This window comes from Zeugodacus cucurbitae, chromosome 6 (genome assembly GCF_028554725.1).
Source record: "Zeugodacus cucurbitae isolate PBARC_wt_2022May chromosome 6, idZeuCucr1.2, whole genome shotgun sequence".
NCBI lineage: Eukaryota > Metazoa > Arthropoda > Insecta > Diptera > Tephritidae > Zeugodacus > Zeugodacus cucurbitae.
The window spans coordinates 21,277,740-21,304,352 of record NC_071671.1 but is presented as its reverse complement, the minus strand read 5'-3'; the positions used below and the strand labels follow the sequence as shown (position 1 = coordinate 21,304,352).

The 26,613-nt window shown below is 34.8% G+C and overlaps 1 protein-coding gene across 8 annotated transcripts in view; it reads left to right on the top strand.

Annotated features, from left to right (window-relative positions):
- The window catches only part of LOC105220342 (protein kinase C, brain isozyme), a 699,782-nt gene that overhangs the window by 193,801 nt on the left and 479,368 nt on the right, over positions 1 to 26,613 (top strand). For 2 of the 8 annotated variants that reach the window (XM_054234415.1, XM_054234412.1), the window contains exon 1: positions 5,784 to 5,913. The exons of the other annotated variants lie outside the window; for them this stretch is intronic. The gene's annotated coding sequence lies outside the window, so the exon portion shown is untranslated. Of the gene's footprint in view, positions 1 to 5,783; positions 5,914 to 26,613 lie in introns of those variants that run through there. 8 annotated transcript variants of the gene reach the window in all.

Below are 26,613 nucleotides of genomic sequence, written 5' to 3'. Positions count from 1 at the left end.
CGATATATGGGGCCTTAAAAACCTATGGTCCGATTTCGGCGATTTTCAGAATGGGGCTGCCACACCACTAACATAGTATTTGTGCAAAGTTCTGCACCGATATCTTCACCAGTACTTACTTTATATATTGTTAAATAAACGATTCAGATTGTTTCAAAGTTCTGGTATATAGGAGGTAAGCGTGGTTGTGAAGCGATTTGGCCTATTTTCACAACATATCATTGGGATGTAAGGAAACTATTACAAACCAAGTTTCATTGAAATCGGTCGAGTAGTTCCTGAGATATGGTTTTTGACCCATAAGTGGGCGACCCCACGGCCATTTTCCATTTTGTAAAAAAATCTGAGTGCAGCTTTCATCTGTCATTTCTTATGTGAAATTTAGTGTTCCTGACGTTTTTCGTTAGTGAGTTAAATCACTTTTAGTAATTTTCAACCTAACTTTTGTATGGCAGGTGGGCGTGGTTATGATCCGATTTCTTTCATTTTTGGACTATATTTGGAAGTGGCTAAAAAAAATGACTGCAGAAAGTTTGGTTTATATAGCTCTATTGGTTTGCGAGATATGTACAAAAAACTTAGTAGGAGCAGGGCCACGCCCACTTCCCCAAAAAAATTACATCCAAATATGCCCCTTCATAATGTGATCTTTCATACCAAATTTTATTTCCATAGCTTTATTTATGGCTTAGTTATGGCACTTTATGTGTTTTCGGTTTTCGCCATTTTGTGGGCGTGGCAGTGGTCCGATTTTGCTCATTTTCGAAAGCAACCTTCCTATGGTGCCATGAAATAAGTGTGCTAAGTTTCATCAAGATATCTTAATTTTGTAATTTTTACTCAAGTTACAGCTTGCACAGACGGACGGACGGACGGACGGACAGACAGACATTCGGATTTGAACTCCACTCTTCACCTGATCACGTTTAGTTTTGGGTGTTACAAACAACCGTTATGTGAACAAAACTATAATACTCTCTTTAGCAACATTTGTTGCGAGAGTAGTCTCGCAAAAAGTCGAGAACGGCTAAACCGATCTGGCTGATTTTAGTCTTGACATATTCGTGGAAGGCCAGGAAAATATTAGACAGTGAGTTAATATGGAAAAATTTCTAGGAACATAATAATAAGATAATTTTATTCGAGTTGACAAGAAAAATATAAAAAGAGAAAACAAAAAAATAATATTTTGAAGGTTGTCATTGTTGCTTTGTTAAAATATTTTTGTTATTGTTCAATTGTATAAGGTTGTGTCGATAGCTCAAAACAATTTGTAACAAATAAGGAAAGTCTAAGTTCGGGTCCAACCGAATATTTTATATTCTCGCAATTTATTGATGTAATTTTATTAAGATAACACACAATTTTACATATATATTCGGCATAAAGTCTAATAGAAAATCATCATATATAGTATATGAGGGCTGATGTAATTCCAGAACCAATTTCACTCATTTTCGGGAATAGGGGCATCTTGGCACCTGTTAGTAGGCAAACAAACGGCACATTCGGCCTTGAAATTACTCCTAAATTGCAAATGAACGAAACACCAGTCGGCAAATAGCCAAAAATAGCGCTATAACGAAGATTTTCCAAATATTCAGGAAGTCGCAGGAGGTACTGCACAGGACTTTAAAAGATCTTGATTGTCGATAAACGTTTTTGGTGGAGCCAGGATTCTGTTAGCAGGTGATTTACGCCAGACTCTTCCAATTATTCCTGGATCAACTGTTACTGACGGGCTAATCGCATGCCTAAAATCATTTAATGTGTGGTGACATATAAAGAATCGCCAATTAACAACTAACATATGAGTGTTTTTGCAACAATATCAAATTGCGATTGTAGAAGCAGTTGGAAATGGTTGGGTCGCAGTTGACACCTCGATGGATTAATAGCATTTCCAACAAATTTCTGTGACTTCATTGACTTGAAAGAGAAGTTTTCCTGACATGAAACCTCAATATGATAACCATAAATGACTGAACCATGAATGACCTGAATGACCTATATTGGTGGCAAAAAAAAAACAAAGATATCGATGATCTTAATGCGACAATTTCGAACTTCGGGAGAGTTGACACTGCTACAAACCAGGATGACGTAGTCAATTATCCCAAACTTTTTAAAATTGCCTTTCTATCATCACTCACTTTACAATTAAAAGTAGTGTAAGGTGTCATCATGCTTATGTTACCTCGAGTAATCAATATCGTCGCCGAAGCCAAGATTGGACCAACTTAATTTAATATATACCTTGCCACAAAACGTGTGGCCGGGTCGGCTAGTATATAATATATAAATTTTTGAAAAAATCGTTCCAGGAAATTTCGAGGAAAAGAACTTCTAAAATTTTATTTCGAAATTGGAAGTATAATATAATATGATATCAATTAACTGGGAAATGTTTTCATAACAACAGGAATTATTGTCCGCATATAATATTAATATATTACAAAAAAAATATCTAAAACAAGTAAGAAAGGATTAAGTTCGGGCGTAACCGAACATTTTATACTCTCGAAATTTATTTATTTAACTTTATTTATATTATATAATACACAATTTGACCCACATATGCGTCATATATATTGTATAAAGTCCATTGAAAGTTGGAAACCCTAATATTAGGTTATAAGCACCGAGGTCCTCATGTTCGATATATGGGGCCTTGAAATCCTATGGTCCGATTTCGGCGATTTTCAGAATGGGGCTGCCACACTATAAAGGTAGTATTTGTGCAAAGTTCTGCATCGATATCTTTACTAGTGCGTACTTTATATATTGTAAAGTAAACGATTCAGATCGTCTTCAAAGTTCTGGTATATAGGAAGTAGGCGTGGTTGTGAAGCGATTTGGGCGATTTTCACAACATATCATTGGGATGTAAGGAAACTATTACAAACCAAGTTTCATTGAAATCGGTCAAGTAGTTCTTGAGATATGGTTTTTGATCCATAAGTGGGCGACACCACACCCATTTTACATTTTGTAAAAAAATTTGAGTGCAGCTTCCATCTGCCATTTTTTATGTGATATTTAGTGTTTATTGCGTTTTTCGTTACTGAATTAACTCACTTTTAGTAATTTTCAACCTAACCTTTGTATAAGAGGTAGGCGTGGTTATCGTCCGATTTCAACTAATTTAATGGTGTGTGGTGGAGTACGTAAGAGAAAGTTTGGTTTATATAGCTTTATTGGTTTGCGAGATATATACAAATAACCGATTTGGGGGCGGGGCCACGCCCACTTTCCCAAAAAAAGTACATCCAAATATGTCCCTTCTTAGTGCGATCCCTTGTTCCAAATTTTACTTTTATAACTTTATTTATGGCTTAGTTATGACACTTTATGTGTTTTCGGTTTTCGCCATTTTGTGGGCGTGGCAGTGGTCCGATTTTGCCTATTTTCGAAAGCAACCCATCCCAAGGAACATGCGTTCCAAATTTCATCAAGATATCTCAATTTTTACTCAAGTTATCCGTTGCACGGACGGACGGACAGACAGACATTCGGATTTTGACTCGTCTCGTCACCCTGATTATTTTGATATATATAACCCTATATCTAACTCGTTTAGTTTTATGACTTACAAACAACCGTTATGTGCTGTTGTTGTTGCTAAAAATATCAAACAATATTTAAAATATTGGACAACAAAAAAATTAAAAAAATTATTTAAAACAAGTAAGGAAAGGCTAAGTTCGGGTGCAACCGAACATTTTATACTCTCGCAATTTATTGAAGAAATTTTATTTATAGGTAAATTTGGGTGTTAATTCACCTATAAATTCAGCACAAAGTTTAATAGGATAACGAAAATCGTCCTATATAGTGTATGACTCTCTTTAGCAACTTTTGTTGCGAGAGTATAAAAATTACTAAAAGTGCGCTAACTCACTAACGAAAAACGTCAGAAACACCAAATTTTACATAAGAAATGGCAGAAGGGAGCTGCACTGAGATTTTTTTACAAACTTGAAAATGGGCGTGGCGTCGCCTACTTATGGGTCGAAACCCATATCTCAAGAACTATTCGATCGATTTCAATGAAATTCGGTATATAACACTTTCTTGACACCCTGATGACACGGATGGAATATGGGCGGTTCACAACTACGTCTACTTCCCATATAACTCAATTTTGAATTCCTTTGATTCGTTCACTCTATAATACATATATAGTGCCTAAGGGTAATTTTTCACCGAAAATATAGGTAAATCCCTCAGATATTTTTATGTAATTCATTCCCTCTTAGTTTTTTTTCTTATAACAGTTTCTCTCTGTACCTGAAATGGTAAAAATCGGGTCATAACTTCCCCCAGATCCCATATACCTAATTATAAGTAATATTAAATTAAGGGAGCGTATAGTCTTCGATACATTGTATCTTGGTGGTGAAAACGAGTGAAATCGGGTTAGGAATTACCTCATTCCCCATATACATTTTATGGTGATTTTCTTTATTCTATTGAACTTTATGCCGAATATATGGGTCGAATTGTGTTGTCTTTATAAAATTACATCAATAAATTGGGAAAGTATAAAATGTTCGGTTACACCCGAACTTAGCCCTTCCTCACTTGTTTTTATATACTTTTTATAGCTCATTTAAATAATATTTTTTCTAAATTTGTTTGAACACTTCACTTCTTTCTGCCGTTAAATTGACCTAGAAAATTTTTGTTTTTATTTCAGGAAAAAATATTTCAAAGCGCCAACATCTGTCAAGTATATGGAAAAATTGCAAAAAATAAATGGCGCCAATTGATGAAATCCTAAACAGAATAATATGAAAAATTCGCACTAAAAATTCCAAACTTACAGGTGTGCAATATCATCGTAGTTCGTAAATAAATACAACAAAATTAATAAAAATATGCATATATATTTATCGTGTATAATGGCATAATTTTAACAAAAACATAAATTGTGAAAAAAAAATTACTTGAAAAGTGAAAGTGGAAAAATAAAAATATTTTAACAAAAAATAAAGAAACATTGAATATAAATTTCATTACAAATTAATAAAAAAAATTCTAAAATCTCATCTCATAAATAATAATATATGTCAAAATTGTAGATTAAAATTTTTTTGTGTATAAGTGAGTGAAATTTTTAAATAAATACAAGAGCGATGAAATTGGAAAAACTTGCGAAACGGCAGAGAATAAAAAATCAGCGGAAAATAAATGCAAGTGAGTGTCACTGATGGATTTTATGTGGAAAAACTGTTATAGATTATTATATACATATAAAGAATAACAACAAAAAACAAGCAATAAATTAGTAGTTGGAAAAAATAGTGTAAAATATTTGGTTAAAAATTAATTAAAATAACGTTGTCTAAAAGTGAGAAACTGATAATGTTTAAATAGAAATTCTTTCGAGCAAAAAAACAAATCGTAATTAAATAAGCCAAAACAATTTTACATGTTTGTAAACAAAAAATATATATAGTGTAGAAATAAATATATGATAAAACGATAAAAATATAAAATAATAAAATTAATTTCACATTCACCACTATTAAACTATAAAATACAAATTTTTAACACTCAAGAGTCAAAAAAGAGTACTGATGTATGAAAATTAGCATCTTATAATAAAATCAAACTAAATATAAAGTTAGTGTACTGTTAACGCAGCTTCAGCAACAAAAAAAATAAAAGTATAGTTAGTGAATATCAACAGCAAAGCAGCAAACTCTCCTTCAAAATGCCTGAAACGCATGACAACAACGGCGATCAGCCGCTGCAGGATGAGGCTGGCGGCAGTGAGGATAAAATGAAGTCGCGCCTACGTAAAGGTGCGCTAAAGAAGAAGAATATCTTCGCAGTTAAAGATCATTGCTTTATGCCGCGCTTCTTCAAGCAGCCAACATTCTGTTCGCATTGCAAGGATTTTATATGGTGAGTTATTATTAAAAATAAAAATATTAAATTTAATGGTAATTAAAAAAATATGGCCAAATAAATTCGATATTTCTAAATTAAAGATGAGATTTAGTAATGGAAATTCGAATAAATTCAAAATCACAAAATGTTCATCATACGCCATGGACATCAGTAAACTTGTGGGTATTTCTAATGCTTAGAATATACTAGAATAGATATGTTTTATATATTTAATGGCACATTTCATTGATTATTCGTTTCATTAATAGTAATTGAGCAATTATGCAACTAAGAGAAAATGATTTTGAGAGGAAAAAATCCTTGATTAAATAAATAAAATTGCCAAAAATATTATTTGATTTCTCACACATAGATCTATATTATATGGACATTCGAATTGCAACTTAGAATTCTGCCTTCTCTCCTTCCAGTGGTTGTTTCACTATTTTCAAATCATCCAAAATGTAGGCAACATTTGAACTGACAGTGAAACGTTGTCTACAATTAAGCGCTCAGAGCATTTATATTTGTCATAAGAATGCGAGAATCAGTTATAGCGTACTGGATTCGAATTTGGATAATGGAAAAATTCTGGTATAAAATAAGCTGCTTGTGAAATATGTCTGTCATTTGCAGCAGGTCTTGAAATATTAATATCCTCCAAGTTTCTTATATACTTTAATAAAAATGTTTGAACAAGTGGCAACTCTTAAACAAAAATGTATGACACATATCTTCTTTACGTATGTTTCTTTTCATATTCATATTCTGGTATTTATTATTGTTTAAATAATTGAATTGACACACTTAAGGTGGTATCTATCTTCACGAATGTTTCCGATTCGAATGTTTTGGTTTGATAATCATCATACTGCCAAAATTGTTTTGATTTCCAATTTTTTTAGAGATAACTAAATTTTCTAAAAGGTGGCAACCCTTTTTAATAACCAATTTCAATATTTTCATATTATTATAAATAATTTATCTATTTTAACAATTTTATAAAAAAATTATTTAGTTATATTATAAATTGTATGCAATTTTAAAAGAGATGGTAACCCTGTCGGTAAAAATATCCTTAAGTCTCTACCCACGTTGTAATATTTTGGTGGTTTAAATATGTTATATGGAATTTTATCCTCAACAATTGGCAACCCTGTAACTATTTTTGTTTCGAAACATTCAAATACTATCACAACTGTTCCAAAAACAAAAGTTAAATTATTTTACTTCAGCTGACTCGAAAGCAGTAAGGTATGTGACTGAACTTCGTTACGTCACACAATTTCGTTGCATTGGATTGGTTTGTCACATATTTTAGAATATTTTGGAAATATTAAAAGAAATGGTTTTAATATATTCATTTTCTTCTAGCTGCTTCAGTGAAAATTATTGTATGTCTTACAGTTATAATCATCCATATCCCTTTATATAAATATTTTATTCTGATAAGCTCTGTCACCTTCACCTTAAACTACAATTTACCTATTCAAATAAAATCCGCAATTATAATTTACTGAAATTTAGCCTGGATTTCACAAGACCAACTAACGGTATATTTTATAAATTTAAGACCAACCACCCGTAGCGCAGTACATGCCACCAAACTTCGAAGCATTAACAAGAAGAATAGGCTAACTGACAAGCGCACATACGAATATACAGGTACTCATATATAATATTGTGGAATATTTTCACGAACACACACAGGCATTGGGGTACGTGGTTTGTGAGACGAGCAAAAAAAGAAAAATTGATGGCTATATAACATGAGGTGGATATAACATGTTATGGGAAAGTCAGATGAAGAAAACGGAAAGCGAAAGCAATGAAAGCAGAAAATTAGCGAAATTTTTTAATGACAGAGGTATGTCAATGGCAGGGCGATATAAGAAGCTATGGCGTATAGTAATCAATGGCAAAAATTGGCGGTAAATATAAAAAAATCCAAAGAAGTTGGCGCGTAGTGAATGTGAGCGCTGCGCCCGCGTTGCAACTTAGTAGTTACTGCACCGTTAAAAAAATGTGGCGAGTTTTTATGAGCTATTTTCATGGAAGCGGAATATTTGCGTTTTTTTCTTTTTTCTCCCCGCTTTCAATATTTGCTTCACTCTTTTTCGCATTGCGTGGTCTCACGCTGCGTATCCAGGTGTGTCGTATGTGTGAATGTGTTCTACATACATATAGTATATATTCTTCATCATAAACGACAATCGAAAGTCCTTGGTCTAAAGTAGCTTTCGCCGCTTTGATAGAATTTTCTTCTTTTAAATTTTGTGTAATTGAACATTTTTTGTCTTCTATATCTGACTGTATGTATATCTTCTTTAATATTTATTTATTTTTTTGTTTATCAATAAATTTATTTTTCTCTCTTCATCATCATAAACTAACTCATTGTGCCCCAACAATTAACACAATCATTTCACACACTCTGTAGACACCTGTTCGAAACAGCGCGCAGAACCCCATCTGTTCGATCAACACGACACTGGCGCGACAGGAGAGCGTGAAATTTCAATTATCTGTTTACACGACGACATCGACGGGTTGTGGTGTTGATTTAGAGCACAAAACGCGCTCAACGCTAAGTGTCTACGCAGTGAGATATATAGGTAGCTAAAATGGAATTGAGAATAACAAGCATTAGCGGTTATAGCAGAAATAAAGTAAAGGAAGAAGAACAGAACATTAATAGCTGGAGGACAGAGAGGCTGATAACTGCTTGAAGAAGCATGGCTTTGTTTAGCTTTAAATCCTAAATGCTTAATTTATATCAAGTAAAGACAATTATAAAGAAACAACAACAAATAGTGGAAATTTAGCAGTAACGAACTGAAAAACCATGAAGGAAGTCTAATTATGTAACCTTAACCTTAAACTTAAATTAGACTCAATCTTAAACTAAACTCTGAAATTAATGATAAACTTAACCTCAAACTTAGACATAAAATTAACCTCAAACTTAATCTTAAACTTATCCTTAATTTTAACCCTAAAATTAACCATAAACTTAACCTTAAACTTACTCTTAAACTTAACCTTAAACTTACTCTTAAACCTAACCACATTCTACTTAATCTTAAAATCGCAAAACAACAATGGTGCAGCTTTCAAACTTGACAAGTAAACAGTAATCAGAACGAGCGAAATTGTAAAAACATCCAAGCCACTTTAGAAACGAATAGTTGTGAGAGAGATCTTTAGCAGCCTGACGGAGTAATGTAACTTATCCTGCCATGGTCTTAAAATACGAAAATATAAATGTTGACTGTTGTCAGAACCGTACGAAAATAGTGAGCATATATGAAGACACGAGTTCACTGATATTTATATTCTTTCTACACAATAAAGACAGAGATTGGCCATTTCAATTAAACTGGAAAACGGTTCTCTTATTTATCTTAGGGAGTCGATTTCTTACAACTTGCACCGCACCGTTTAGTAAAAAATATCAAAACTGGGCAATTCGTTTACCATTTAAAAGACACCAGAGACTTTCAAATCCATCAGTTTTTTCTTTTATATAAGGAGTACTAGCAACTCAGAACTAGAGCACTCGGTCGAGAGGTACATCATCCTGGTATATAGTGGACACACGGCTATATATCGAGTGTGTCTATGGATATAATTACTTTCCTTAAGTCGATTTCTTGAATATACACTTTCATATTATGAAGAACTGATAGTTTTTGAACTTTGAAAGGGATATCATTATCGCCAATTAATTATTTACGTCAACCTCATATTAATTTATCACTGCAAACTTCTTCTTCTTTTTGACTGGCGTAGAAACCGCTTACGCGGTTCTAGCCGAGTCCACAACAGCGCGACACGCATCTATCCTTTTGGCAGTTTGGCGCCAATTGGTAATACCAAGTGAAGACAGGTCCTTCTCCACCTGGTCCTTCCATCGGAGTGGAGGTCTCCCTCTTCCTCGGCTTCCACCAGCGGGTACTGCAACGAAAACTTTCAGAGCTGGGGCACTTTCGTTCATTCGAACAACATGACCCAGCCAGCGTAGCCGCTGTCTTTTTATTCGCTGGACTATGTCTATGTCGTCGAACAACACATACAGCTCATCATTCCATCTTCTGCGGTATTCGTCGTTGCCAATGTTTAAGGGACCATAAATCTTCCGCAAAACCTTTCTCTCGAAAACTCCTGGTGCCGTCTCATCGGAAGTTGACACCGTCCACGCTTCTGCACCATAAAGGACGGGAATGATGAGGGACTTGTAGAGATTAGTTTTTGTTCGTCGAGAGAGGACTTTACTTTTCAATTTCCTACTCAGTCCATAGTAGCACATTTTGGCAAGAGTGATTCTGCGTTGGATTTCAAGGCTGACATTATTATCGGTGTTAATGCTGGTTCCTAGGTATACGAAATTATCTACAACTTCAAAGTTATGACTGTCAACAGGGACGTGGGAGCCAAGACGCGAATGCGCTGACTGTTTGACAGGAGATATTTCGTCTTATCCTCGTTCACCACCAGACCCATTCTCTTCGCTTCCTTATCCAGGCGGGAAAAAGCAGAACTATCGGCGCGGGTGTTGTTTCCAATGATATCGATATCATCGGCCTACGCCAGTAGCTGTACAATTTTATAAAAAATTGTACCTTCGCTGTTTAGCTCTGCAGCTCGAACTATTTTTTCCAGCATCAGGTTAAAGAAGTCACACGATAGCGAGTCATCTTGTCTGAAATCTCGTTTGGTATTGAACGGCTTGAAGAGGTCCTTCCCGATCCTGACGGAGCTTTTGGTGTTGCTCAACGTCAGCTTACACAGCCGTATTAGTTTTGCGGGGATGCCAAATTCAGACATCGCGGCATAAAGACAGCTCCTTTACGTACTGTCTTTCACACAGTACGCTCGATAGAACCTTATAAGCGATATTAAGGAGACTTATCCCACGATAGTTGGTGCAGATTGTGGGGTCTCCCTTTTTGTGTATTGGGCAGAGTACACTGAGATTCCAATCGTCGGGGATGCTTTCTTTCGACCATATACCGCAAAGAAGCTGATGCATGCACCTTATCAGCTCTTCGCCGCCGTACAGCTCGGCCGGCAATCCATCGGCCCCCGCCGGCTTGTTGTTCTTCAAGCGGGTAATTGCTATTCTAATTTCTTCACGGTCGGGCAATGGAACGTCTGTTCCATCGTCGTCGATTGGGGAATCGGGTTCGCCATCTCCTGGTGTTGTACTTTCACGGCCATTCAGCAGGCTGGAGAAGTGTTCCCTCCACAAACACAGTATACTCTGGTCATCAACAACTAGATCACCTCTGGGTGTCCTACAGGAGTGTGCTCCGTTCTTGAAACTTTCAGTTAGTCGCCGGATCTTTTCGTAAAATTTTCGAACATTACCCCTGTCGGCCAGCTTGTCAAGCTCTTGATACTCACGCATTTCGGCTTCTTTCTTTTTTTGTCTGCAAATGCGTCTCGCTTTCCTCTTCAGCTCTCGGTATCTTTCCCATCCCGCTCGTGTTGTGGTCGATCGCAACATTGCGAGGTAGGCAGTCTGTTTACTCTCCACTGCGAGACGACAATCATCATCATCCCAGCTGTTTTTTTTTACTTTTCCGAAAGCCAATGGTTTCTGTTGCAGCTGTACGTAAGGAGTTTGATATGCCGTCCCACAGTTCCCTTATACCGGGATTCTGATGAGTACTCTCAGAGGGCAGGAGTGCAAGTCGAGTAGAAAATCGTTCGGCTGTCGGTTGTGATTGCAGCTTCTCGATGTCGTACCTTCCTTGTGTTTGTTGACGTGTGCGCTTTTCTACACAGCTGCTACAAGATAGTGGTCCGAGTCGATGTTGGGACCACGAAGCGTACGCACATCAAAAACACTGGAGACATGTCGTCCATCTATCGCAACATGATCGATCTGGTTGCGAGTGATTCGATCCGGGGACAGGAAAGTAGCTTGATGGATTTTTTTATGCTAGAATCTAGTACCTCAGACGACCATATTTCGGGCCCCGGCGAAGTCGACTGCACACTAGTAACTTTTAATATGTAGAATATGTTATAGCAACACTAAAGCTAGGTGAGAATTACATGTTTTGGTCAATATCAAAAAGGTGTACTAAGAGTTGAAATCATTGCCTACCTTTAGGCTTTGAAATTTTATGAAGAAAAAATGGGCTGTGGCCATACAAAGCAATAACATGTGTATATTCACATGAAGGTGAATATATGTAAAGAGACAGCTTGTACAATGGCACAAAGGCAAATAATAGAATAGACTAATAGCTGTGATAATTGTTAATTTGACCCCGTGGCAAGAACAGCAGGTGCAAAACACCCCGTCAAAAAGCAATGTGGAAGCCACGTAAGTCGTGCAAATTATTCTTGGTAATAGAAAATATAAGTGGGTAACGGCAAGCTGATGAAGAATACGAGGAAATAGAAAATGTAAATGGGTAGTAGACATGTAATGAAGTAGCGGAAATATATATTGGCATAAAAATTGTTGGAATAACAAATAATACAAGTAGCATTAGGCAGTGAGTAGAATATACTTGAAGATTGGAAGAAGATTTTTTATTTATCATCATTGTGTATAGCATATATAATCTTGAATCCTAAAATAAACTTTTCTACTACAATTCAAGTCGACCACTTTTACACCTCATACCAACAAACCCAAGTAAAGGTAAGGGTTGGTTTAGCAAGCACAACAAAGTTATTATTATAAACATCTCGCATGTGTGTAGCATGCAAACGCTTTTGTTATTTATTTGTCTATTAAATTAAACTTTTGTTGTTTATGGTGACACATTTCACACTCGAAAGAATTTGCAAAAGTGCGTATTATATGAAGTTAGAGTGTCGGAGTAATTTTAATTGTTTACGAGTGGGCGGAGGGTCTAGCATTTTTAAGGACTCCTAGACATGCGAAGGTACTTAGAAAGGTATGACGGCAGTATGTTGTAGGAAAACGGGTTGAGATAGTCAAATGTAAGGGACTTGGGTTTCGGCTAAATTTCTCCAGAAAAAGAAGAAGTGAGTTTATTTCCGCTAAAAATCAAAATTATAGGTTACTAAAAGAGATTAAAATTAAAAATGCAAAAAAAAAACATTAATTAAATATTCCGCCTTTCCTCAGTTGTTCGACGACTCTTTCATTAGCCTACTTTGCAACTTTACATTTGAGACAAAGTGCACACAAGTACAATTTCGCCTGAAAGTATGTATTAATTTTAATTTCCGCATAAAAGTGGTCCAGATTGCGTCTGATGATATCCAGTAATTTTCATTGATATTGAAAAATTTTGATTTGATGAGGATAACCCATTTTAATTCTATTAAATTTTTTATAAAAGTTGTGTATACAATGAAATTTCTCCAACTCGAGTTATCAAAATCCACAAAAAATCCGAGTTAGAGAGGCTTCGTTATAGAATTTTCATTAAAACAAAGAATTTGTATAATATGGATTTATACACAGTTTTATGTATTTATTTACTTCGCATAAAGTTTTATGTGCATATGTTAAAACATGTATTCTGTAATTTTGTTTGTTGAAGTTTGCTATTTTTTTTAAACGTCTAGATTTTATGCCTTTGTTACATGATTTATGCAATACATTAGAGTAACATCATATTTTCTGTTCGCCTCCGTACAATATAGAGGGGCTCTTTTAAAATTCTGCCTCGATAGTAAAATTTTAGATTTTGTATTATTTCCTGACCAAAGAGCTCGATTTATGGAAGGAAGTTGCCTTCTATTGTGACTTGAAGAATTCGGGTTATGGAGAACTTCGAGTTATAGAAGTTCGTGTTATGGAAGTTCCACTGTATTTTATTTTCTTTAGGCAATAGAGGAAGGGATAATCTTTAAATATAAACATTCCCCATCAGTTAAACTCCTCATTTAAAGCAACCGAAGCAATGATTTCCTACCAACTAAAAAGCGCTAAACCGTTAAAGAGCGAAACCTCAAATCTGGTAATGAATTATTGATGATATAGCTGAGGCATCTATTTTTAGGGTATAAACTTGCAGAATTTACAAATACATACACACACTCATCGCTTTTTTCCCGACAGCCACTGAGGTAGATAGGCATTTAATCAATCGGTAAAATGGTGTGAGACCCAATAACAGCAATAAAAAAATCTAAATAAATCACTCAAGTTGAACCAACGTTTGATGTAAAAATGAGCTGATTTACTATTTATGAGCGGAGAGAGATAAAAGGTAAAAAACAACAACAAAAACGCATTGAAGTTTGTGTATTTTTAAAATGTGCTTTCGACGTGCCATGATTAATGCGAGTTAAAGCCAAATCTGACAAGAGAACTGCATACATTTCCACTTTAAAGCGCCGAGTTAAATAAATAAAAGCAGTGATTTATCGAAGTTTCTTTCCGTAGCGAAGGTGCGGCGCTGTAAAGTGTACTTATGAACAAGCACTTTGCATTGGTAAACACTAACTTCCAACACATTTGCTCTATATTTTATTGTTGCTGTGGAGCGGCTTTGCTTAAAATTAATTATTCACCCTTTTAATTGCATGTTCCACGCTTTCGCACGCAACTTAAGACGAATTTTCTATTCTCACTTTTTCTCACTTGAATTGTTGATGCAGCTGTGCAAATTGCTTACCCATCCTTAATTGCATTGCTATTATGGCTTCCTGCTTGAAATCTAATCAAATTCATTGCAGCTAGGTGTGGATTGTAAAATCAAATGGAGTTTGAAAATTTAAACTTAAATCCAATCAAGAAATTTGTGGATATTTTGAATGTTCTTATTTGGTTTTCAGAAAAACATAATTGCAATGTCTCGCTTCAAAGCAAAATTTTTTCTCAGTGCCCTACAGTATGCTTCATTGTCAAATGTTATACTTTTATTTCGTGCAGCTTGGAATCCCCGAAAAGCTGGTAGAGACAAAATCAAAAAAAAAAGGTAACTGATGAGTTATATCTTTTCACGTAAAGCAAAGTATCATTGGAATCCACCCAAAGCCTTTCTGATTAGGGTTTGGAAGATACTCATAAAAAAAGTAGGTAACAAGACGATGTTTATTCAATGGTTATTAAAATCATCATCGAATCTTTAAAAAATGCCAGAGATAATTTTTAGATAACCCTTAGTCCCGATTGGTTCGTATTCAATCTTTAATACCACTATATCAACCATTTTTTAGTCTCTGAGGGTCCTGGCTTCGTTCACAGTCACAAAAAATCAAGTCAACCACAGTGAAAAACTTCATTTATAGTGGGTGAAATACTACATATAATACTCTTAGAAATATGCGATTCCTATTTTCATGATCCTCATATACTATATTCCTAAATTTTTACACAATCGAAACATGTTGCTCGGATTCTATTAGTGTACTTCTTAGCTGAAAAGGATTAAATGTGAATACTTTCCAGTTCAATTCAATTCAAGTACCTAAATATCCTTTATAGCATCCACATTGAATCCTTTTTGCTCGACTTGCAACACAACATAATTTAATATTAATTTGGTTTGCCAATAAATTAGGCTGAACTATTTGAAATTCAATTTACGGCATTCTTACTGTTTAAGTACTTTTGTTTAATTGAAATGTAATACACAAGGGTTAAGTGAAAATTGCCAATATGATTATTGTGCGGTTAAATTGATTTTAGTTGAAGTGTGTACTTGTATTTATATATGTTTGTTTCAATATAACTAGAATATGTTTGTATGAACGCAACAAATGTTGCTAAAGAGAGTATTATAGTTTTGTTCACATAACGGTTGTTTGTAACACCAAAAACTAAACGAGTTAGATATAGGGTTATATATACCAAAGTGATCAGGGTGAAGAGTGGAGTTCAAATCTGAATGTCTGTCTGTACGTCCGTCCGTCCGTCTGTGCAAGCTGTAACTTGAGTAAAAATTAAGATATCTTGATGAAACTTGGCACACTTGGCACCATAGGAAGGTTGCTTTCGAAAATGAGCAAAATCGGACCACTGCCACGCCCACAAAATGGCGAAAACCGAAAACACATAAAGTGCCATAACTAAGCCATAAATAAAGCTATGGAAATAAAATTTGGTATGAAGGATCATACTATGAAGGGGCATATATGGATGTAATTTTTTTGGGAAAGTGGGCGTGGCCCCGCCCCCTACTAAGTTTTTTGTACATATCTCGCAAACCAATAGAGCTATATAAACCAAACTTTCTGCAGTCATTTTTTTTAGCCACTTCCTAGTACAGTCCAAAAATTAAAGAAATCGGATCATAACCACTCCCACCTCCCATACAAAAGTTAGGTTGAAAATTACTAAAAGTGCGTTAACTCAGTAAAGAAAAACGCTAGAAGCACTAAATTTCACGTAAGAAATGGCAGATGGAAGCTGCACTCAGATTTTTTTACAAAATGGAAAACGGGCGTGGCATCGCCCACTTATGGGTCAAAAACCATATCTCAGGAACTACTCGACCGATTTCAATGAAACTTGGTTTGTAATAGTTTCCTTACCTCCCAATGATATGTTGTGAAAATAGGCCAAATCGCTTCACAACCACGCCTACTTCCTATATACCAGAACTTTGAAAACGATCTGAATCCTTTACTTTACAATATATAAAGTAAGTACTAGTGAAGATACCGGTGCAGAACTTTGCACAAATACTATGTTAATAGTGTGGCAGCCCTATTCTAAAAATCGCCGAAATCGGACCATAGGTTTTTAAGGCCCCATGTATCGAACACGAGGACCTCGGTGCTTCTAACCTAATATTATGGTTTCCAACTTTCAATGGACTTTATACAATATATATGACGAATATGTGGGTCAAATTGTGTATTATATAATATAAATAAAGTTAAATAAATAAATTGCGAGAGTATAAAATGTTCGGTTACACCCGAACTTAGCCCTTCCTTACTTGTTTTATATGATATTATTCTTATAGGTTGAATGTTGGGGTTGGATGGTGAAACTATAACGACAAATCATGTTCAGCTTGTTTACCGCTTTCTTAAATGTTTTTACAAAGCCTTACTGAAAGTTTTGACGCTCCGACCATGACCATGAGAAAAATGTTTCCGCATCATTGTCATATAATTGCAATTACTGTTTTCTGGGAGCTATAGGACTTAGTAGTCCGATGAGGCCAATTTTTTTACTATATATTTAAAATAATTTTCTAGATTTTTGGGGAAAATTTCATAGCGATATCTCAACGGGAAGCATTTATGACCGCACCTTCATACAAGCCGAACCACTGTGCGATGGTTTTCATTTGATAAATGGAAATCTTGTGTGAAAATATTAAAAGGACACTTTAAACATATAAATAAAATGTAGTATTATATAATCCAAAGTTTATAGATATTAAATTAATGTTAGTGAATTTTAATTAATATAAATAAAATATTTATAATACATTTCTTTTTTTTTCAATATTTCCTTATTTATTGAATCTACTTTTACTTTAAGCCTAACAACAAGTTATAAAATCTTAAATCTATTTAAAAACTAGACAAGCTCAACCAAGTGATTGAGCTGTATTGGTGAAACGTTGCTCTTTAGTTCGCAGGCATATCCCTTCTTTTTAGGCGTGTTTGATCGCAGGAATGTACTAAAGTATTAGCCAATGGGTTTGGGTGATCACGGAGCTTAGATAAATATTTCAATCTGCTGTCCTCTACTTCTTTCTTTACCATAGGGATACCAAGATCTTTATGGATATTTTCATTGCGCATGTACCATGGTGAGCACGTGATTGATCTAAGCAACTTCGATTGGAACCTTTGTATTATATCAATATTAGTTGCACAGGTCGTACCCCACAGTTGAATGCCATACATCCAAATTGGCTTTATGACCGCATTGTATAAAAGCACTTTGTTGTCTAAGCTAAGTTTAGAGTTTTTATTTAAAAGCCAATTTAAATTTGCAGCTCTTATCTTCATGCACGTTATTTTACTAGATATATGTTTTCTCCACGTAAGCCTTCTATCTAGGTGAATACCAAGATAGGTAACTTCATTCGCTTGAGGCACTAGAATATTGTTCATTTTTACTGCCGGGCACGTTTTTGGTCTTAGGGAAAATGTAACATGCTTGCACTTCTGTTCATTTACATTTATACGCCAGTTTGCTAGCCATTCTTCGACAGAACTTAAGTGCTTCGCTAATATTCTTGATGCTATAATGGGGCATTTGTTACGACTCACTAAAGCTGTGTCATCCGCAAAAGTTGATGTCAAAATATTATTAGCAGTTGGAAGATCAGCTGTATATATGATGTAAAGAGTTGGGCCTAAAACACTGCCCTGTGGTACTCCAGCCCTTATTGAACGTTCATCAGATATAAAATCTCCTACTTTTACAGCAAATTTTCTATTTTTTAAATAGGACTCCAAGGTTTTATGCAATTGGAAAGGTAAACTTTTTTTTAATCTTATACAAAAGTCCTTCATGCCACACTTTATCAAACGCCTGAGCCACATCTAGAAATATAGCAGAACAGTACTCTCTATGTTCGAATGCCTTCCTAATTTCGTTAGTAATTCTATTTACTTGCTCTACAGTGCCATGTTTTGCACGAAAACCGAATTGGTGCGTTGGTATAACATTATTTTGATGAAGGAAAGGAGACATCTTTGATAGTAACACTTTTTCAAATATTTTAGAAAGACAGGGTAGGAGACTGAATGGTCTGTATGAAGACGGCTGTGTCAGGTCTTTCCCCGGTTTATCTATCATGATTATCTGCGACTTTTTCCATGAAATAGGATAGTATCCGAAATTAAAAATTGCATTAAAGAGCAAGGAGAGCACTGTTAAAGCAATATTTGGTAACTCAATTAGCATTTTTGGAGTAATATTAATGTGGCCTGACGATTTTTTTGGATTATGCTCTTTTATGATACTAACAATTTCAGTAGTTGAAGTCTTAATAGACCCAAGCGACTCGTTTGCGGTATTGTGGATGATTGGCAACTTAAAATTGTTCTTTGAGAAATTTTATTGAAATACCTTTTCTAGGTGATTTGCAAAACAATTTGCCTTATCTTCGTCACTTCGTTCCCATTTTCCACCCAAGCCTCTTAAAGGCATGTTGGAGTCGACTGGAGGCTTCGTAGACTTTTGGGCTTTCCAAAGGGAGTATCGTTTACTTGAATTTGGACACAGTTTCTTTATATAATTTTGATTTACAAGCTTTTTTCATTTACAAGCTTTTCAATTTCGCTATTAGAGATTTTTCGGCGACAAAGAGGCTTATAATTCTTATTTGGTGTTGCTGAGATTGCTGCATTATTTATTATATCATTGAGTTCTCTTATGCCTTCGTCAATGTCACAATCTGTGTTTATATTTAGATCAATAATAATACATTTCTAACTCTTAAAAATAATTGTTCCGCATGAATTTCAAAGAAAAGTATGGAGATATTTCACTTCACCTAGAAAGCAATTGCAGTATTTAGAGTGTACAGATACTTTACGGCCACTCTCGTTAAACCTTAGTGACTTTTCAGGAAATAAATAAGAAAGTACTGAACGAAACTATAGTAAATCCCTACTATAATGGAAATACAAGAGCTCTCGTGCTAACATTGACTTCAGATATCACTAAATTTTTAGAAATAGCTCGACTAGTAAAACTGTCTCTTCCAATTCTATAATTAGTAGAAAAGCACAGCAGTCATCAGAGGACAACCTCCGGGAGTATTTAATATAAGTATATTAAAGGAACTAACTTAATGGCTCGGAAGCTAAGTAAACAACTCACATATGCGCATTATGTTGGTATTAATTATTGTAAAACTGTAAAAATAATATCAATAAGTTCAGTTCAGTTCGGTTCATAATGGTAGAGGCTCTCAGAGGTCATCTCACTTACTCCATTGTCTAAAAATTGTTAGATTACTGGACCATTTCATATAAATAAGACAAAAGACCCGAATTCACCGAAGATCCTAACCTTTTGAAATAATATCTTTTACTTCTACCAGAAAACAAAGACAGTATTTAAAGTGCACATTCAGAGCCAATCTCATTAAACCTTTGTGACTTTTCAGGAAATAAATAAAGTACTGGACAAAACTATAGTAAATCCTAATTATATTGAGAATACTAGAGCTCTCGTGCCAACTTTGACTTCAGATGTCTAGAAATATGTAGTGTGGTTTAGAAACTAAGGAAGATTTACGAATTTAGCAAGGAAAAGGGATCCCGAAAACCTAGAGTGGGATGAACATAAGATGCTGGAAAACCGAAACGATTAATGAAAAATTTAAGAAAGGTTTCAAGACCAGATAAAATATTTGTTCAAATATCATTGAACATGCATTCTTTTATGCCTTAGCAAATCCGAGGAGCTACATATAAAACATAAATTTGTATACATAAATAAACACATAAACATATATACATTAATATGCAACAAGCATACATTATATGTTGCACACATACATGCAACACACATACATTTATATGAGGCACGCATGCATCTATATGCAACACGCATGCACTCAACTATTAATAAACAAACATATTTATATGTATGCACAAGATAACCTATTGGTTATAAAAATACATTTGGGCAATTGCTTGTGTGCATTTGAAATAACCCCTTATCGTGCAACATATAAAATATACATATAGACATACACACATACATATATAATTAGCTACTTAAGATATATTTAAAAATTGTATTTAAGCGATGACAAAATGAAAATAAAACTAGAATGAAATAATTTCTCAATAAGGCTAGACTATCACTTATTTTCCCCCACCAGCGGTAAGAAATATTTGACACAGCTAGTCTTAACATATTGGTAAGCCTGAAAAGGGATCCAGTGCTTGAGATCAGTTTTTTACCGATAGCCGGATGACTATGCACTGAACCATTAGTCTGGACTAAGGATTCATAGACCCCAAATATTGTCTTTTCAAAAGTCATGGGTCGACCTGATATTTATATTCTGGGAAATTTGTCCCATTCAAGAGAAGATCGTGGTTTGTGTAAGATAATACAATAAGGCTTACAGTTAGCTCCTCTAGAATCCTTGAAGACTTATTCATGTCTTCTATTTACTAGCTCCGACCTAAATAACTCAACTACGAAGGTCTGTGAAGGTCCTCTGATGGTTTCGAGGATAGATCTCTGTAGATGCTTTACTCTCGAAGTTTTTGATTCTAGTGTGAACAATAGTGTGAACTAGTTGACACAATTTTCGTAGAAATACTTATCATGAGAATTCAATAAAGTCAACAAAATAGAGAGTACAAAGGGCACTATCAAATCATTGCGGAGCAATTTGTCTTTTATGTGTTAATTTGGAAGTACATAAGATTCAGATACGGCAACAAATGGTAGGGAGAAAGCATTATTTTAAGAATAATATTAAACGTTCCTCTTGATAATGGGTTCTACATTCCAAGATAGTATACATAACATAGTATACTAAACATTCTTAGCGCACTTGTTAGTGAAGATATATTTTAAACTAAAACCTGTTAATTTAAGTAACTGAATCCTTCTCTCTACTATCTATTATTTGATATATATTGCTTAAAACTTAAGTTAAATGGAAAAAAGATATGTAAACCCTGTTTACTTTCAAGTTTTTTTTCTATTGAACCTATCTAAGCATCTCTGCAACAGAAATTCTTTCAAGACAAAGAAAAACGAACTGCAGTTATATAAATTGCTCATATTGCGAATGGCATGAAAACATTAAACCTTTTTCATGTTGTACAACTAAAAAGAAGAAAAAAGAATAAAAACAAGAAAAAACGTTAATATACCCTTCACAGGTGCATTTCTTTTAGTAACCATGTGTTTAAGCAAATCTAAATACGTAAGAAAAAGTAAGTAACAAAAAAAGAAAATATTTTACTAATTCTTTTTAGCCGGGTTGTTTGCTAGAAACATTAAGGTTATATAGTTAACCGATCTGAACAATTTCTTCGGAGATTATATTATTAACTTAAGCAGTAATCCATGTCAAATTTCTTGAAGATACCACGTCAAATGCGAAAATTTTCCATACAAGCCATTGATTCCGATCGTTCGATTTGTATAGCAGCTATATGTTATAGTGAATCGATCTGAACAATTTTTTCGGAGATTAAATTATTTCTATGAGCAATAACTCACACCAAATTTCGTGAAGATATGTAGTAAAATGCGGAAGTTTTCCATACAAGCCCTTGATTCCGATCGTTCAGTTTGTATGGCAGCTATATGATATAGTGGTCCGATATCGGCAGTTCCGACAAATGAGCAGCTTCATGAAGAGAAAATAACATCTGCAAAATTTCAAACGATATCTTAAAAACTGTAGCACTAGTTCGTATATATACAGACAGACAGACGGACTTGGCTAAATCGACTCAATTCAACATACTGATCATTTATATATATACTTTATAGGGCCTCCGACGCTTCCTTGTGGGTGTTACAAACTTCGTGACAAACTTAATATACCCTGTTCAGGGTATAAATATTGCAAATCAGAGAAATCCCGAGCAACTAGAGTGAACTCAGCAAATGCTTTAATGATAGCCATCAGTTATGCAGATTTTGCGAATGAATACAAACACAAAAAGCAAACGGTACAAAACGCCTACTTCATGCGGTCTTCAGTTACACACCAACAACATCTACATAGACACACTGACACTGGAATTTGAGGGCTATGAACGTTAACGCTTAATTGCTATCACCTCACTGTTAAGACAAAGCACTGTAGAAGAGAACATGCAGGCAAAAAAAAGCAAGAATAAAAGAACAACAAACACCCACTTATAAAACCCGTTCCATATTTAATGAGTATGTGCGTCAGATAACACTGTTTGTTGTTGTTTTGACAATTGTGTTTTTCCATTAGTGCATGGCATGTAACGGTATCTCACTAAGCGTCCATTAATTACAGGATACACCCAGTTGGCCGGTCATGGCAGCCAGCGAGCCTTCACGACATACATCGAACCGACTAATGTGAGTGACATTAGTGCACGCCATTTGCCAAGCGTTGCAGAAGAAAATTTTCACTGAGGTGCTAACAGCAGAGCTTTGCAGTTTATGGTTGAAAGCTGAGTTGAATAAAATAATTTAGAGGAAAAATTAAAATTGAAGTTAGAATATGAACGCATCTCGTAGCTTATGTTGTCGAAACTTAGAAGAATTAACACGAATATTTTGAAGTCCTAGTTTTCAATTCCTAATTAGTCCACTTAGTCCGGATTTTCTACCCAATCCAGTTAATTCGGCTTTCGAACCCCACTTAGAACTGTACCTTATGCTAAGTGATTCCAGTTCCAGAAGTCTGTATAGGATCCACATTCTTCTGAAATATATTTATAGATCTAAGATAGGTAAATTTATTTAAATTTAGAGTTACAGTTAATGATGTCTGTGATAATGAATATCCACTAAATCTCAGAATCAAACCTCTGATCAACTTCGAGTTGCTGCTAACTTCGTTTCAAGAATTTTTCATAGCTGGGAGACTCTAAAACTGATTATCTCGTATTGAGGTTGCATATAAGTTACTGAATTGAATTGATGAATCACTAATCGATTAGAATTTGTATAATCCGCCCTTATTTGCTTTCCGGGCCTCCACAATTGCCTAAAAAAACGATGGAGTATTCTTGTAAATCCATGTCCTTAGATTCTCGGAATAAAGCTCAGATCTTGAAAAACTTTCGAGTAATTTGAGTGTATTAATAATATTATAAGTACAGACCCAGTACGAGTTGGATAAAGTCAAAATAAAGATGAATAAAATAAAATTTTGCGAGACTCGAGTTTCAAATTTTCTTAAACTGAAATCTGTTCATGGTTCCTTCGGGAGAGATCCCCGATTAAGCTCATCTCGTCGAACTACTATTCTCCCTAATTATAAATGCGTCTAAAAGATAAGGGTTATCACTCTTCATATCGCTTAAATATAGAAATTTGCTTCCCTTGTTATTTTCAAATGATCTCCTCACCCTTTTTTAAATTCAACTCTTGTCACATCTATTTGTTTCGCAAATACAAACAACAGTTTCGGGAAAATCTTGTTGTGTCTTCCTGCGTCCATAAATAAGTTTGTACGTTTGTCTGTATACACTGAAAAAGTGTAAAAAATATTCAGCCAAATAGGAAATAGTAGAAAGAGCAGCGAACAGGAAGCTCAACTCAATTACAAATGAGCGACAGAGGCAGCATCGCAAAGTACAAAGACAGATCTGAAATCGACAAACTAAAAAAGTATGAATGAAAAGAAATCTCTGTGTGATAGTGTTGAAGGTAAATGCCGCTCAACATCGTTTTCGCAGGCTGTCAGAGGGCAGCGAAACCATTTTACAGTTAAACGCTGTAATTTGATGTACACACAGCGTCAAACCGAACGAGTAGTGTTATATGTAGAGGCTGGCTTATCCATCCCGTAGGGTAGGTGGTGGGTATCTCCATCAGAGAAATGTATAAGTACTCATGGTCATTCTTTTTTAATGGCGTATTGTCAACTGTGATTCTTCGTATCGTATTTCTGTGAATCCGTATTCAACTAGAAATTCCCCTAAATGTTTCATTCATAAAATCGCTATGAATTTCTGACACAAAAAAAATGTGATATATTATTAAATGTTCTACTTAGTCTTCAGATAATATTTATTTAGCACCTCGATGAGGTTTTACTAAAATAACGCCTAAAATTCTCGTCGAATTGTTGCGCATAACTAAACCTGTCTTATGAAAGGATATTTCACCATTCTGATGGCACTTCTGAAGTGCGACATCTATTTTTATACTCTCGCAACAAAAGCTGCTAAGAGAGTATTATAGTTCTGTCCACATAACGGTTGTTTGTAAGTCCTAAAACTAAACGAGTTAGATATAAGGTTATATATACCAAAGTTCAAATCCGGTCTGTCCGTCTGTCCGTCCGTGCAAGCTGTAACTTGAGTAAACATTGAGATATCTTTATGAAACTTGGAACACGTGTTTATGGCACCATAAGAAGGTTAAGTTCGAAGATGGGCGGAATCGGACCACTGACACGCCCACAAAATGGCGATAACCAAAAACACATAAAGAGCTATAACTAAGCCATAAATAAAGTTATGAAAATAAAATTTGGAACATAGGATCGCGTTAGGAAGGGGCATATTTGGATGTAATTTTTTTAGAAAAGTGGGCGTGACCCCGCCCTCAAATAAGTTTTTTGTATATATCTTGCAAACCAATAAAGCTATATAACCCAAACTTTCTGCAGTCGCTTCTTTTAGCCATTTCCTTATACAGTCCAAAAATGGAAGAAATCGGATAATAACCAAGCCCACCTCCCACACAAAAATTATGTTGAAAATGACTAAAAGTGCGTTAACTCTCTAACGAGAAACGTCAGAAACCCCAAATTTTACACAAGAAATGGCAAAAGGAAGCTGCACTGAGATTTTTTTACAAAATGGAAAATGGGCGTGGCGTCGCCTACTTATAAATCAAAAACCATATCTCAAGAACTATTAGACAGATTTCAATGAAATTCGGTATATAAAATTTTCTTGACACCCTGTTGACACTGGTGGAATATGGGCGAAATCGGTTCAAAACTACACCTACTTCCCATATAACTCAATTTTGAATCCTACTGATTCGTTCACTTTATAATGGAACCGATAAAGATAGCGAAATAAAACTTTACACAAATACTGTATTTGAGCTGTGACTTAACTTGTGGAAAAATTGTCCAAATCGAACCATGACTTTTCAAGGCCCCTGATATCAAACATGAAGAACTCAGTACCTAAGGGTAATTTTTCACCGAAAATATAGGTAAATCTCTAAATAAATTGCGAGAGTATAAAATGATCGGTTGCACCCGAACTTAGCCTTTCCTTACATGTTGTTATTTGCTTTTGATCAAAAGCTTCCTAAAATCTCAAAAAAAAGCTCAATTTAAGCTCTCAAGATTGCGTTTTCATTACTCTTATTATATATATTTTAGCCTCAAATTGGTAATAGGCTCATAACACGGGTCAACACAAAATTTGACCATAATTTTAAAGCAGTAAATTTCCATTTTTAGGTCTTAATTAGACGAAAAAAATATATGCCATGAAAAAGTTTGCTTTTTTATTTAGGACACCGTTTTAATGATATTTTTAAAATATGTGGTTTTAATTTTTAATTGAAAATGAAATCACTTAAAGAAACATTTTAATAAAGATTTACTATCAAAATAACTGACCAAAAAGTTGAAAGTAACTTAAAAGTGCACACTTTTACTTTTTTTTACGTTCATAGGTACTATCTCTTAATAAACCCCAAATATAGTCTTCCATCATGTTTTCATTGTATTGGCCTTGATAACGTTATACGAAACTCATAATGTCCTGGTGAAAACATTCTCCTTGCTCTTCTGAATACGCTCCCATGTTGTTTTTGAATTTATCTAAATGAGCATGCAGCATATGTACTTTTAATGACATTCTGCAGCCCATGGCCTCAAAATTTTTTAGCATATTTTCAACTAGGTTTTCGTAGTTTTCGGCTAATGTTATTTCCTATCCAGAAACGACTGCTTTGAAACTGTTCCAACTCGCTTTTTGAATACGATCCAGCAACGTTGGAAATTTCTGATCGGCGAAAATCTGTCTAATTTGTCGACCAACAAAAACCCCGGCTTTAACTTTTGCTTCGGATAACTTCGGGAAAACTTTTTTAAGTATTCAAAAGCTTCTGAGGTTTGATCCAGTTTTTTA